Source organism: Ranitomeya imitator, chromosome 4 (genome assembly GCF_032444005.1).
Source record: "Ranitomeya imitator isolate aRanImi1 chromosome 4, aRanImi1.pri, whole genome shotgun sequence".
Lineage (NCBI taxonomy): Eukaryota > Metazoa > Chordata > Amphibia > Anura > Dendrobatidae > Ranitomeya > Ranitomeya imitator.
In genome coordinates, this window is record NC_091285.1 from 621201790 (window position 1) to 621217812 (window position 16023).

Below are 16023 nucleotides of genomic sequence, written 5' to 3' on the forward strand. Positions count from 1 at the left end.
ATTATGCTTGTCTTTGGTAGCATGTGTGCCATCCCAGAGTCCAACTCAGTCTCGGCCTCTACACGGTTCACCCATTGTGCAGTTAGGGAAATGTAGCATCCATGGCCACAAGCACTTGTCCACGTGTTGGTCGCTAAGTGAATCTTCCCAGTAACTGCGATGGTCATGGCAGGGGTGTTGTTATGGGATATGTGCTCGTATGGGAATGGAAAATAGTGGTGGCTGGGGAATGAGTACCGAGGTTGCGGAAAGCCTCAGTGTCCACAAACCAAAAGGCAGCATTTCCAGGGCAAGCATTCTGAAAATGTGGTTGTTTAATGTTTGGGCCTGTGGGTGGCTGGGTATTTTCTACTAAGAGTGAAGCAACCATTAGTGACTGAGTTATCAAGAATGATCTTCTAAGTTTGAACTGCAACTTAAAAATAACTGTAAACACATGTCTCTTTATTTTAGATGATAGCTGCATCTGTCATATCGTTTTTATCTCTTCGTCAGTGTACATTATTAATACCGAAAATGGAAAGCATATTGGACTGCCAGAAGCAAACTACTGTACTTTTCAGACACACTTTTGCCTTCACAAATTTGGAGGGAAATGGGGAATGCTTCGTATAGTCCGGATGTACCTGCTGTGAATGGTTGGGTGAGGGAGCGGAAGAGGGACATAGGAGGCAAGAGCCAGCTGCTGCAACTAACCCAGCCAATAGGTGGGAGGGACCATGGGCATGTGAAGCAGTGAATATTCATTCTCTTTAATAGCAGGCACATTGTTAGCCACAGCCACCGGCTTCCTGCTTCACGTGTGCCTGCTATTAAAGAGAAATGAGTATTCACGGCTCCATATGCTCATAGTTCAAGGTATAGTATGAGTAATGCTGCAGCTGTCCTTGGCTTGTAAGCAGCGAATGGCGTCACCGCCATGTGCTACTTACAAGCATAAATCAGCTTCTGGCATCAGAGCAGGATGCTGCAAGGGAGTGCTGGGAAGGTAAGTTGAATGTTTTTTGTAATGGTTTTCTGATAGGAGCCAGGTACACCAGGATGTAGATGGGGGACCATATATATCTGGATTGGGATAATATTTACAGTGTGTATGGAAAGTATTCAGACCCCTTTCAATTTTTCATTCTTTGTTTCATTGCAGCCATTTGGTAAATTCCAAAAAGTTAATTTTTTATCTCATTAATGTACACTCTGCACCCCATCTTGACTGAAAAAAACAGAACATTTTTGCAAATTTATAAAAAAAGAGAAACTGAAATATAACATGGTCATAAGTATTCAGAACCTTTGCTCAGTATTGAGTAGAAGCTCCCTTTTGAGCTAGTACAGCCATGAGTCTTCTTGGGAATGATGCAACAAGTTTTTCACACCTGGATTTGGGGATCCTCTGCCATTCTTCCTTACAGATAGGGTTGAGCGACTTTTCCTTTTTTCGGATCGAGTCGGGTTTCGCGAAACCCGACTTTGTCAAAAGTCGGGTCGGGCGAAATCGGCCGATTATTGCGAAAAGTCGGGGGGCCGACCGAAACACGAAACCCAATGCAAGTCAATGTGGAATCAAAGTCAGCAGTGAGTGGAGGACTGGAAAGCACCTACAGTGTCCATTTTAATGCCAAAAACATAAATTCTTATTTCTTAAGCTTGTCAATCTTAATTAACTTTATAATAATAGTTAGGCAATGAAAACAGGGGGTCATTTGGATAAAGTTGTGGGGCTGGCTCAAGATTTTTGTGGGCCCAGGAAACGCAGAATACGTCACGGCGGTGGAGCAGGGAGAGGTAGGTATTTCAACTTTGCAAGTGCTGTGATCCTGAGCAAGCAGGGGGGGATAGTACGGCGGTGTGTTTGATGGCAGGTGGCGCCTCCCACTGCCAGAGACACTTTTGCATACTATGAGGGCACTGCCAATTGCCAGTGCCAACGAGTATGCCCCCCCCACCTGATGAAGGAACCTGCACTTTCATCTGCACCTTCCTCTTTGTCCCCGAGTAAGGTGGTATAGTATGCGGGAAGGGGAACCTGACTTTCAGCAGGGTCAGATTCTGGCTGTGCAAGGGGAATGTAGTGGTCTGGGTCAATGTACCAGCAGACTCATCTAGCAGTGGCTGGGCAATGGGCAGGATGAGGAGGAAACACAGATATAGGCCCAAATAATAAAGTAGGCTAAATGCAGTTCAAAATTGCTAACAGGACTAAACAGGTGGCATTGCTTTGTTCATTGGAGGACAACTGTAATGAGTGGCAGACACACAGACACAGTTAGTAGGCCCTAATGATAAAGTAGGCAAGATGCAGTTCAAAATTGCTAACAGGACTAAACAGGTGGCATTGCTTTGTTCAGTGGAGGACAACTGTAATGAGTGGCAGACACAAAGACACAGTTAGTAGGCCCTAATGATAAAGTAGGCTAAATGCAGTTCAAAATTGCTAACAGGACTAAACAGGCAGCATAGCTTTGTTCATTGGAGGACAACTGTAATGAGTGGCAGACACACAGACACAGTTAGTAGGCCCAAATAATAAAGTGGGCTAAATGTCTGCCCCAAAATAGTTCATAAATAAACAGGTGGCATAGCTAGGTACAGGGGTGGGCTCCTCTGCTGAGTAGCAGACAGTGGTAGTAGGCGCAAAGTATTAACTGGTCTAAACGGAGGCCAGGGCCCCTGTACATTTTAACTATCATCTATCATTTCAACAAATTTGTATTGGCAGTGCCATTGAAGGATTTAACAGCACACACTACAAAGTGGTGGAGCAGGGAGAAGTAAGTATTGCAAGTGGTAGAGCACTGTTCGAGCTGGGGGGAGCACTCTCTCGTGGGTGGCGGTACTGGCACAGGGCCCCTCATATTACGGTGTTTCTGACGTTGGTTGTACACCACCACCGCCAGAGACACTTCATTGTACTATGAGGGACCATGTGCCAGTGCCGTCGCCGAAGAGTGGGCCCACCCACCTGTCCAGGCAAACGGCACTCGCACGGGTGCTTGCGCCAGGTGGTGACCACGGCCCTGTGGGGGGAGTCAGCCCATTTAGGGAGGTATAAAAATGGCCTATGGTGGACATTCAGCAGCTGCAAATGGAGGAATTGGAGAAGTCAGTAAGAGGAGGCCAAAAGCAAGACCTTTTTCAGGCAAGCTACGTGTCAGCAGGGAAAGGTGGGGCAAAATAATTTGAAATCCATGATTGGTTCATTTTAATGAAGGTTAGATCATCAACATTCTGGGTAGCCAGACGTGTCCTTTTTTCGGTCAGTATTGAACCAGCAGCACTGAAGACTCTTTCTGATAGCACACTAGAAGCAGGGCAAGCGAGCTCCTGTAATGCATATTCTGCCAATTCAGGCCAGGTGTCTATTTTAGATGCCCAGTAATCAAAGGGGAATGACTTGTGAGGGAGAACATCGATAAGGGAGGAAAAGTAGTTCGTAACCATACTGGACAAATGCTGTCTCCTGTCACTTTGAATCGATGCAGCAGTACCTGTCGTGTCAGTGGTCATTGCGAAATCACTCCACAACCTGGTCATAAAACCCCTCTGTCCAACGCCACTTCGGATTTGTGCCCCTCTAACACCTCCGCCATGTTTTCCCCTACGGCTCGTGTGAGAAGCATCGCCGCCGCTGTGAGCTGGGAATGCCTGAACCAAACGGTCGAAAAGAGTTGCTTGTTTGGCAGCCAATATTTGCTCAAGGTTCTCATGTGGCATGATATTTTGTAATTTTCCTTTATATCGTGGATCGAGGAGGCAGGCCAACCAGTAATTGTCATCGGTTATCATTTTGATAATACGGGGGTCCCTTTTTAGGATACGCAAGGCATACTCAGCCATGTGGGCCAATGTTCCAGGTGTCAATTCACTGCTTGTGCTGGGTTGAGGAGCACTTTCTTGAAAATCAACATCACTTGTGTCCCGCAAAAACCCTGTACCTGACCTTGCAACGCCAACAGTTTCTATTGCCCCCTGAGAAGCATCCTCCTCCCATAAATATTCATTCCCATCATCCTCCTCCTCCTCTTCGTCCACCACCTCATCCAGGAGAGTTCCCTCAGCAGACAATGGCTGACTGTCATCAAGGCTTCCCTTCTCCTTGGCTGCCGACGCCAGCTCCTTAACCCCTTCATGACCTTGGGATTTTTCGTTTTTCCGTGTTCGTTTTTCACTCCCCTCCTTCCCAGAGAGATAACTTTTTTATTTTTCCGTCAATTTGGCCATGTGAGGGCTTATTTTTTGCGGAACGAGTTGTATTTTTGAACGACATCATTGGTTTTAGCATGTCGTGTACTAGAAAACGGGGAAAAAATTCCAAGTGCGGTGAAATTGCAAAAAAGAGCAATCCCACACTTGTTTTTTGTTTGGCTTTTTTGCTAGATTCACTAAATGCTAAAACTGACCAGCCATTATGATTCTCCAGGTCAGTACGAGTTCATGGACACCTAACATGACTAGGTTATTTTTTATCTAAGTGGTGAAAAAAAATTCCAAACTTTGCTAAAATAAAAAAAAAAAATTGCGCCATTTTCCGATACCCGTAGCGTCTCCATTTTTCGTGATCTGGGGTCGGTTGAGGGCTTATTTTTTGCGTGCCGAGATGACGTTTTTAATGATAGCATTTCGGTGCAGATACGTTCTTTTGATCGCCCGTTATTGCATTTTAATGCAATGTCGCGGCGACCAAAAAAATGTAATTCTGGCGTTTTGAATTTTTTTCCCGCTACGCTGTTTAGCGATCAGGTTAATTCTTTTTTTTAGCTGATAGATCGGGCGATTCTGAGCGCGGCGATACCAAATATGCGTAGATTTTATATTTTTTTTATTGATTTATTTTGATTGGGGCGAAAGGGGGGTGATTTAAACTTTTATATTTTTTTTATTTTTTTAACATTTTTTTCAACTTTTTTTTTTTCCTTTTGCCATGCTTCAATAGCCTCCATGGGAGGCTAGAAGCAGGCACAACGCGATCGGCTCTGCTACATAGCAGCGATCTGCTGATCGCTGCTATGTAGCAGAAATGGAGGTGTGCTGTGAGCGCCGACCACAAGGTGGCGCTCACAGCCACCGGCGATCAGTAACCATAGAGGTCTCAAGGACCTCTATGGTTACAATGGAGACGCATCGCCGACCCCCGATCATGTGACGGGGGTCGGCGATGACGTCATTTCCGGCCGCCCGGCCGGATGCGGTAGTTAAATGCCGCTGTCTGCGTTTGACAGCGGCATTTAACTAGTTAATAGGTGCGGGCAGATCGCGATTCTGCCCGCGCTTATTACGGGCACATGTCAGCTGTTCAAAACAGCTGACATGTCCCGGCTTTGATGCGGGCTCACCGCGGAGCCCTGCATCAAAGCAGGGGATCTGACCTCGGACGTACTATCCCGTCCGAGGTCAGATAGGGGTTAATGTGCATCAAACTTTGCATCAGCAGACGCATTAGTGGGATGCTCATGCTTATGATGGCGTCGTCAGCACTTACCAGCCGTGTGCATTCCTCAAAACACTGAAGGACTTGAAAGAGGTCTTGGAGCTTCGACCACTGCACACCAGACAACTCCATGTCTGCCATCCGACTGCTTGCCCGTGTATGTGTCTCCTCCCACAAATTAATAGCAGCACGCCTCTGTTCGCACAGCCTCTGAGCCATGTGCAGTGTGGAGTTCCACCTTGTTGATACGTCGATTATCAGGTGGTGCTGGGGAAGATTCAGCGATCGCTGATGGTTCAGCATACGGCTGGAGTGTACGGGCGACTGGCGGACGTGCGAGCAAAGTCTTCGCACCTTCAGGAGCAGGGCTGGTAACTCCGGATAATTTTTTAGGAAGCACTGCACCACCAGGTTCAAGGTGTGAGCCAGGTAAGGTATGTGTTTAAGTTCTGAAAGGGCTATGGCAGCCATAAAATTCCTTCCGTTATCACTGACTACCTTGCCTGCCTCAAGATGTACACTGCCCAGCCATGACTGAGTTTGTTGCTGCAAGTACTCTGCCAGTACTTCCGCGGTGTGTCTGTTGTCGCCCAAACACTTCATTTGTAGCACAGCCTGCTGACGCTTACCACTAGCTGTTTGATAATGGGACACCTCGTGTGCAACACTGGCAGTTGCGGATGGAGTGATCGTGCGACTGCGCTCTGTGGATGAGCTTTCGCTTCTGGAAGAGGAGGAGGAGATGTGGTGAACGCCTACAGCCAACTGTTTCCTAGACCATGGGCTAGGCAGGACTGTCCCATTATGGCTGTCACCTGTGGACCCTGCATCCACTACATTAACCCAGTTCGCCATAATGGACACGTAACGTCCCTGGCCATGCCTACTGGTCCATGCATCTGTTGTGAGGTGCACTTTTCTACTGACTGATTGCCTCAGTGCATGGACAATGCGGTCTTTGACATGCTGGTGGAGGGCTGGGATGGCTTTTCTCGCAAAGAAGTGCCGACTGGGTAGGTCATAGCGTGGTACTGCGTAGGCCATCAGGTCTTTGAAAGCTTCGCTTTCAACCAACCGGTAGGGCATATTCTCTAACGAGATTAGTCTAGCAATGTGGGCGTTCAAACCCTGTGTACACGGATGAGAGGATGAGTACTTTCTTTTCCTATCCAGAGCCTCTTGTAGGGTGAGCTGGACAGGAGAGCTGCATATGGTGGAACTAGCGGTGGGGGACATGGCGGATTGAGAGAGGGTTGGTGATGGTATTCTTGATGTTGGCCTACATACAGTGTTTCCTACCAAAAACCTTGTGATTCCCTGACTGCTTTGGCCTTGCAACGATACCTCCACATTTGATGCTCGTGGTGTCCTAACCAGTGGGCTTACAGTGAGGGAAGCAATGTAGCGTTGCTGACTACCTTCATTCTGAGCAGGTGCACCAACGGTACGGGATGTTTGGTAGTTAGTCCAGGCTTGCAAGTGCCTGCTGGTTAAATGTCTAAGCATGCACGTTGTATTTAAATTTTGAAGATTCTTCCCTCTGCTAAAGGTCTTGGAGCATTTCTTACAGATAACTTTTGACTGATCATTCAGATCTTGGTTAAAAAATTGCCACACTACACTCTTCCTACTATGGAATACCTTTTCAGGCATTGCACGCCGTGCTACTGTCACCGGATGGCCACGCTGTCCTACAACTGTTTTGGTTTTTGAAAAACGTTTTTGGCCTGATGCGGGCCTGCCAGATGACAGCTTTTGCGCCGTAGATGGCTGCTGCAGATCATCCTCCTCTGCTTCAGAGCTACTGGCAGCGGCACCCTCTTCCCCCAGTGGCTTCCAATCTGGTTCAACAACTGGGTCATCTATCACCTCCTCTTCAATGTCATGTGCACCTTCCTCTGTGTCACCGTGTAAGGTGCTATAGCGTTCGGGACGGGGCACCATAGTCTCATCAGGGTCAGATTCTGGCTCAGTACACTGCGAGGGCAATGTAGTGATCTGAGTCAATGGAACAGCATAACAATCTATCTGTGGCTGTGCATCAGTGCACTCCATGTCCGATTCATCTTGTAATGGGCAGTTAACAATTTCCCTTTCTAACCCTGGCACGGTATGTGCAAAGAGGCCCATGGAGTAACCTGTAGTGTCACCTGAAGCATCCTTCACTTTTGGTTTGGGTGAAGGACACAAGGAAACGTCTTGTTCCTGACCGGGAGCATCCACTGACGACTCACTGCTTTTATATTTGGAACTTTCTGAATAGGAGGCGAAAGAGCTAGAGGCTGAGTCAGCAAGGAAAGCCAAAACCTTTTTCCTGGTGACCCGGCTTTAAAACCTGTTTTCCTACTCCCAGAAAAGGGAGCCTTCGAGGCCTTGTGTAGACAGACGATGATGCTGGCTCAACACCTCCAGCCTTAGGTGCTATTGTGCTTTTGCCACTACCACCAGATGCACCACCACCATCAGTACCAGCTGGCAACCACTGCCCACGGCCTCTTCCACCAGACTTCCTCATTTTTTGGAAAATGTAACTGAAATAACAACCGTTATATGGTACTGTAAAACAAGGTAGAAGGTGTATATAAACTTGTTGAGAATTTAAATCTCCCTTTTTTGGGGGGGAGACTGAACCAAAACTCAGGCCCTGTGCATAAAACAACACAATGTAAGTGGCAGAAAGTGGCTGGCTGACATACGACAATCTAACAGGACTTCAGTATATCCACTTTGTGAGAATTTGAATCTCACCCTTTTTTTGGGGATACTGAACCAAAAATCAGGCCAAGTGTATAGAAAAACGCAAACTAAGTGGCAGAAAGTGGCTGGCTGATATACAACAATCTAACAGGACTTCAGTATATCCACTTTGTGAGAATTTGAATCTCCCTTTTTTGGGGGGGGGAGACTGAACCAAAACTCAGGCCCAGTGTATAGAACAACGCAAACTAAGTGGCAGAAAGTGGCTGGCTGATATACAACAATCTAACAGGAATTCAGTATATCCACTTTGTGAGAATTTGAATCTCCCTTTTTTGGGGGGGAGACTGAACTAAACCTCAGGCCCAGTGCATAGAACAATGCAAACTAAGTGACAGAAAGTGGCTGGCTGATATACGACAATCTAACAGGACTTCAGTATATCCACTTTGTGAGAATTTGAATCTCCCTTTTTTGGGGGGGGGGAGACTGAACCAAAACTCAGGCCCAGTGTATAGAACAACGCAAACTAAGTGGCAGAAAGTGGCTGGCTGATATACGACAATCTAACAGGACTTCAGTATATTCACTTTGTGAGAATTTAAATCTCCCTTTTTTTGGGGGGGCGACTGAACCAAAACTCAGGCCCTGTGCATAAAACAACACAATGTAAGTGGCAGAAAGTGCCTGGCTGATATACGACAATCTAACAGGAATTCAGTATATCCACTTTGTGAGAATTTGAATCTCCCTTTTTTGGGGGGGAGACTGAACTAAATCTCAGGCCCAGTGTATAGAACAATGCAAACTAAGTGACAGAAAGTGGCTGGCTGATATACGACAATCTAACAGGACTTCAGTATATCCACTTTGTGAGAATTTGAATCTCACCTCTTTTGGGGGGAGACTGAACCAAAACTCAGGCACAGTGTATAAATCAACAAAATGTAAATGGCAGAAAGTGGCTGGAAGATATATGAAAAAATACAAGGAAGGACTGTAGTACAATTTCAATCTCCCTACAATGATCTCATGAAAAGTATGGCAGCAATAAAAAGGACTACTGCACACAAAAGTGTAGACAAATAAACAAGATAACTGTGCAGAAAGGAGCAACAGGATTTTTGCTTTTAAAAAAGCAGTTGGTTTGCACAGCAGCATTCAAACAGCAATGCAGCTACCAGGGTGCCTTATAATGCAGCCTAATAAGCTACAGAGCTGATGCACACAAATATAGCCTCCACTGTCCCTGCAAACAAATGGTGGTGTTGGACAGTGGAAATCGCTACAGCACAAGCAGTTTGGGGGTTAATCTTCCCTCCCTAACTACAGTTAGGGCCAGAAATATTTGGACAGTGACACAATTTTCGCGAGTTGGGCTCTGCATGCCACCACATCGGATTTGAAATGAAACCTCTACAACAGAATTCAAGTGCAGATTGTAACGTTTAATTTGAAGGGTTGAACAAAAATATCTGATAGAAAATGTAGGAATTGTACACATTTCTTTACAAACACTCCACATTTTAGGAGGTCAAAAGTAATTGGACAAATAAACATAACCCAAACAAAATATTTTTATTTTCAATATTTTGTTGCAAATCCTTTGGAGGCAATCACTGCCTTAAGTCTGGAACCCATGGACATCACCAAACGCTGGGTTTCCTCCTTCTTAATGCTTTGCCAGGCCTTTACAGCCGCAGCCTTCAGGTCTTGCTTGTTTGTGGGTCTTTCCGTCTTAAGTCTGGATTTGAGCAAGTGAAATGCATGCTCAATTGGGTTTAGATCTGGAGATTGACTTGGCCATTGCAGAATGTTCCACTTTTTGGCACTCATGAACTCCTGGGTAGCTTTGGATGTATGCTTGGGGTCATTGTCCATCTGTACTATGAAGCGCCGTCCAATCAACTTTGCAGCATTTGGCTGATTCTGGGCTGAAAGTATATCCCGGTACACTTCAGAATTCATCCGGCTACTCTTGTCTGCTCTTATGTCATCAATAAACACAAGTGACCCAGTGCCATTGAAAGCCATGCATGCCCATGCCATCACGTTGCCTCCACCATGTTTTACAGAGGATGTGGTGTGCCTTGGATCATGTGCCATTCCCTTTCTTCTCCAAACTTTTTTCTTCCCATCATTCTGGTACAGGTTGATCTTTGTCTCATCTGTCCATAGAATACTTTTCCAGAACTGAGCTGGCTTCTTGAGGTGTTTTTCTGCAAATTTAACTCTGGCCTGTCTATTTTTGGTATTGATGAATGGTTTGCATCTAGATGTGAACCCTTTGTATTTACTGTCATGGAGTCTTCTCTTTACTGTTGACTTAGAGACATATACACCTACTTCACTGAGAGTGTTCTGGACTTCAGTTGATGTTGTGAACGGGTTCTTCTTCACCAAATTAAGTATGCGGCGATCATCCACCACTGTTGTCATCCGTGGACGCCCAGGCCTTTTTGAGTTCCCAAGCTGACCAGTCAATTCCTTTTTTCTCAGAATGTACCCAAGTGTTGATTTTGCTACTCCAAGCATGTCTGCTATCTCTCTGATGGATTTTTTCTTTTTTTTCAGCCTCAGGATGTTCTGCTTCACCTCAATTGAGAGTTCCTTTGACCGCATGTTGTCTGCTCACAGTAACAGCTTCCAAATGCAAAACCACACACCTGGAATCCACCCCTGACCTTTTAACTACTTCATTGATTACAGGTTAACGAGGGAGACGCCTTCAGAGTTAATTGCAGCCCTTAGAGTCCATTGTCCAATTACTTTTGGTCCCTTGAAAAAGAGGACGCTATGCATTACAGAGCTATGATTCCTAAACCCTTTCTCTGATTTGGATGTGGAAACTATCATATTGCAGCTGGGAGTGTGCACTTTCAGCCCATATTATATATATATAATTGTATTTCTGAACATGTTTTTGTAAACAGCTAAAATAACAAAACTTGTGTCACTGTCCAAATATTTCTGGCCCTAACTGTATATCCCTTCTTCTGATGAAGCTGCAGCAACCTCTCCCTATGCTAAGATCAGCAGAAGTAAGAAGCCGGTCGGCGTGCACACCCCTTTATAGCCCCTGTGACGCCGTAGAAAGCAAGCCAATCACTATCATGCCCTTCTCTAAGATGGTGGGGACCGAGACCTATGTCATCACGCTGCCCACACTCTGCGTGCTCCTTCATTGGCTGAGAAATGGCGCTGAAAGCGTCATACGAAATGCGACTTTGGCGCGCAGATCGCCAACCTCATGGCCGATCCCACACTAGGATTGGGTCGGGTTTCATGAAACCCGACTTTGCCAAAAGTCGGCGATTTTTGAATTTGTCCGATCCGTTTCGCTCATCCCTACTTGCAGATCCTCTCCAGTTCCATCAGGTTGGATGGTGGACAGCCATTTTTAGGTCTCTCCAGAGTTGCTCAATTGGATTTAGGTCAGTGCTCTGGCTGGGCCAGTTGAGAATGGTCACAGAGTTGTTCTGAAGCCACTCCTTTGTTATTTTAGCTGTGTGCTTAGAGTCATTGTCTTGTTGGAAGGTAAACCTTCGGCCAAATCTGAGGTCCAGAGCACTCTGGAAGAGGTTTTCATCTAGGATATCTCTGTACTTGGCCGCTTTCATGTTTTTTTTCAATGGTAATTACTGTTGTACTGTCCCTGCAGCTGAAAAACACCCCCATAGCATGATGCTGCCACCACGTTTCACTGTTGAGATTCTATTGGGCAGGTGATGAGCAGTGCCTGGTTTCCTCCACACATACTGCTTAGAATTATCACTAAAAGGTCTATCTTCGTCTTATCAGACCAGAGAGTCATATTGGGGTTCTTCTTTACCTCTCTCACCAAGGCTCTTTTCCCACAATTGCTCAGTTTGGCTGGACGGCCAGGTCTAGGAAGACTTCTAGTGGTCCCAAGCTTCTTCCATTTAAGGTTTATGGAGGCCACTGTGCTCCTAGGAACCTTGAGTACTGCAGAAATTCTGTTGTAACCTTGGCCATATCTGTGCCTTGCCACAATTCTGTCTCCGAGCTCCTTGGCCAGTTACTTTGACCTCATGATTCTCATTTGGTCTGACATGCACTGTGAGCTGTGAGATCTTAGAGGATGTGCACAAGATCAGGAATGGCTCAGTATTTGTTCAGGATTTGACACAGGTGAAATCTGCTCAAAATCTGCATCTGAGGTCACTGGCATATCACCTGCATTTTTGATGCGTTTTTTACAAGTGCTTTTTCTGCATGCATTTTTTATGCATTTTTTCATTGCATACGTTTATTTTGTCACTTGAAATAAAGTTGGCTTTTGGGAAGGACAGAAAAGTAATTTCCTGTTTGCAGATATATTATGTTCCCATGGTCAGTAAACACTGCGGGTTGAACGCTGAGTACATCCACAATGTCCAACCTGCAGCATCCAGCTGTTACTGCATAATAATGGATAGGATTTCAGGAAATCCCATGCCCACTATGCATGCAACAATGCCCGCGACTCACCTGCAGTGACGAAACTGCGGCATGTCTTTCCAGCCCGCAGCATGTGAATTTATGTAGCTTTGTAAATTACCCATTCACTATCATTAGATGCGGTAAAACCACATTATCTTCCTAATCACATGCTTATTAAGTGCGGGAATGCAGCTTACTAAACATGTCTACTAATTTAAATAATGGTGAATCTTGTGACACAGCCAGAAGTACATGACAAAAGAAGTGGAGGAAAGCACAGAGAGAGGTACCCTCCTTTTTAATAAATAAATAATAATTAAAAAAAATAGTGTGGGGTCCCCCTATATTTGTTAACCAGTCAGAGTAAAGCAGACAGCTGTGGCCCTGGTATTTCAGGCTGGTAAGGATCCAATAACCATGAACCTTACCAGCCTCGTAATACCAGGCTGCAGCAGTCTGCATACTGCTTACTTTGAATGGTTAGCAAAAATAGTGGGATCCCCTAAAAAAAAATTGTGTAGGAAAAAGCAGACAGCTGCGGCCTAGTATCCCGAGGCTGGTGAGACCCAAGGATTTTGGCCCTCACCAGCCTTAAAGATAGCAGCCTGCAGCTGCCCCACAACTGGCACATCCAAAGATGCACCAATTGTGGCAATTTACCTGGCTCTTCCCACTTGCCCTGTAGCAATGGCAAGTGGAGTAATATTTGTGGGGGTGATGTCACCTTTGTATTGTCAGGTGACATCAAGCCCATGGCTTAGAAATGGAGACGCATCAATAAGACACCTATCCATTTGTAATCCTATAGTTGTTTGGTAAATAAAAACACAGCTAGAATAAAGTCCTTTATTTGAAAGAAAGACACAGACTCCTTTAATAATCTTAATTAAGCTATACTTACTGAATCGCCTAATTCCACCAAAGCCCTCGATCTCCTGGAAGAGAAATAAAATAAAAAAAGCAACAATATCCTTACTTGTCCTCCAAAACTCTCATACATCTGGATGCCTTTGGCTGAACGGTGGCATTATGCCACCACTCAGCCTGACATCCAGACACAGCGGAGCTTTAAGATGATGACCGCTGATGATCGGAGGTAGCTCAGTCACAGGCGGTCATGTGCACTGCAGTTCTTGCGGTCAGCTGACTGTGAGAACTTGGCTAGTGACCGGAGATAACCCTGTCCTCAGCGGTCATGTGCATGGCAGTTCTTGCGGTCAGCTGAGCTCATCACGAGAACTGCAGTGTAAGCAAACTTCCGGCTGAAACAAGGTAAGACATTATTTAAATTAGTACACATGCATAGTAAGCTGCGTTCCCGCACTTAATACACATATGACTAAGAAGATAATATGGTTTTACCGCATCTAATTAAATCTTATGGGCAATTTACGCTGGGGGACGGAGCGTCTCCGCAATATAAGTATACATCTGGAAAGATGCACTGCGGTCATCTCTGAACACATAGTGGAGATTGGATTTCTTGAAATCCCATCCACTGTGCTGTAACATCTGGCCACTGCGGGTTGGACCCTGCTGATGTACGGAGCCTCTGTCCAACCTGCAGCGTTTACTGCCTGTGGGAACATACCCTAATATAGACAGGTGTGCGCCTTTCCAAATCAAGTCCTTTCAGTTTAATTAAACACAGCTGGACTCCAATGAAGGAGTAGAACCATCTCAAAGAGGATCACAATGAAAATGGACAGCATGTGACTTACATATGAGTGTCTGAGCAAAGGGTCTGAATACATATGACCATTTGATATTTCGGTTTTTCTTTTTTAATACATTTGCAAAAATGTCTACATTTCTGTTATTTTTTCATTCAAGATGAGGTGCAGAGTGTACATTAATGTGAAAAAAAATGTTTTTTTTATTTGAATTTACCAAATGGCTGTAATGAAACAAAGAGTGAAATATTTAAAGGGGTCTGAATACTTTCCATACCCACTGTATACCAGGATGGAGGATATTAGTACAGAATTGACCACATTTTTTCTGCTTCAATTTTTTTCCTATTTTCCTCCTCTAAACCCTGTGTGTTTTATAGTCTGAAAAATATGGTAACTGTATCTTCCACATTTCGCTTTCAATCATGATACTAGATTATGGTGCGACTCAATAGACTTTTCTAACTACTTTGGACCTGACAATATCATCTGCTTCTTCCACAGGTATGTCTGCTTCTTACTACTTGAAATATCCTTTTAATCCATTGATGCTAAAACTCACTTGTCTGTATCTGTCCATTTGATTATGTCTATTTCCTGAATGGAATTCATCCTGAATTCATTTGATCTACTGTCTTCTAATCACCTCCTGCTGTTTCTCACACTTGACTCCCTGCGGCTCCTCCCTCCTTCTCACACCTGGTATGTTCCATGGCCACTTAAAGTGGTATAAATTTAGAGTCCCAGGTCTGACTGACCGTGGTCTGGCTCCATCAAGTGTGGCTCTTTAAGTGTACAGCAGAAATATACCAGAAATAGACCTGAAGTGACCTGAAGGTAAGAGTAGTCACTGTTTATTAAATGTACTTAAAGAATTTTTCTCATGAACCAAAGTTCATTGTAATCAATCTTGGAAAAATAATAATTTCCACAATTGGCTGTGTTGAAATAAGATCTTCCTTTGCTGAGATAATCTTATAAAGGTTCCCCTGCTGTGTACTGTGTAATGGCTTTGTCTGACCATGCAGGAGCATGGTCTGATCACCCCTCAGCTCCTGGGCAGGGGGAGGAAGCAAAAGAGTATACATACAGCACAGCAGGGGATTACAGCTGAATCTTTCTTTAAGGTAAAATATTGTTTAAAAAAACGCAGAGAAATGTTTTACCTCTCAAAAAAGAATCAGCTGTGATCCCATGCTGTAATGTATGTATACTCTTTTGCATCAACTCCTGCCCAGGAGATGTGGTATGATCAGACATGGTCAGACATAATAAGATAAAACCAAGCAAGGCAAGTCTTTAGTGTCCATCCACAACAACCCCTTTGTATATCAGACTAATGCCCTTCCCCCATAACCTCTCTCTCTCCAATATCACTGGAGGAGAGCTTACTGATCTCTCCAAATTACACCTCACCACTTGTGCACTTGACACCATCCCACCTCCTACCCAACCTCACCACTATACTTATCCTATCCCTAAGTCATCTCTTCAAGTTATCACTAAGTTATGGTACTTTCCCTTCTGCTTTCAAACATGCCACAATCACACCTATCATTAAATAGCCTTCCCTCAACCCCATCGCTATGTTTAACTATCGCCCCATATTGGTCCACTATTCTACTGAAACTGCCTGTTAGGGTTAGCGGATTACACTAAATAGATTTAATGAGGAAGTGCAAAGGCAACCCGGGGTCCACCGTGCAGAGATGTAAAACTGCAGCTAATCTGAACAATGGCGGAGACACTAGAGGTAGTGTCACTCACCCACAGTAACAAAGCTGA